Source organism: Nanorana parkeri, unplaced genomic scaffold, assembly GCF_000935625.1.
Source record: "Nanorana parkeri isolate BGI_ZX_2015 unplaced genomic scaffold, ASM93562v1 scaffold372, whole genome shotgun sequence".
In the NCBI taxonomy this organism is placed as follows: Eukaryota; Metazoa; Chordata; class Amphibia; order Anura; family Dicroglossidae; genus Nanorana; species Nanorana parkeri.
Window position 1 is genome coordinate 798,749 of NW_017306640.1, and position 206 is coordinate 798,954.

A 206-nucleotide genomic window follows, 5' to 3' on the forward strand; every position below is an offset into this window, starting at 1 on the left:
GGCGGAACTACCGCCGGTGCAGCCGGTGCGAGCACACCAGGGCCTAGGGGGGCCCAGCACCGGATCGATACCCAGCGGCCAGCGGGCCCCCCATCTCTGCGCCGAGAGTGTCGGATCATCCGTTCATCCGACACTCCCGGTGCAGAGATGGGGGGCCTGCCGGCCACCGGATTCTGATGGTTGCCATGGCGATAGAATGCTGAGCC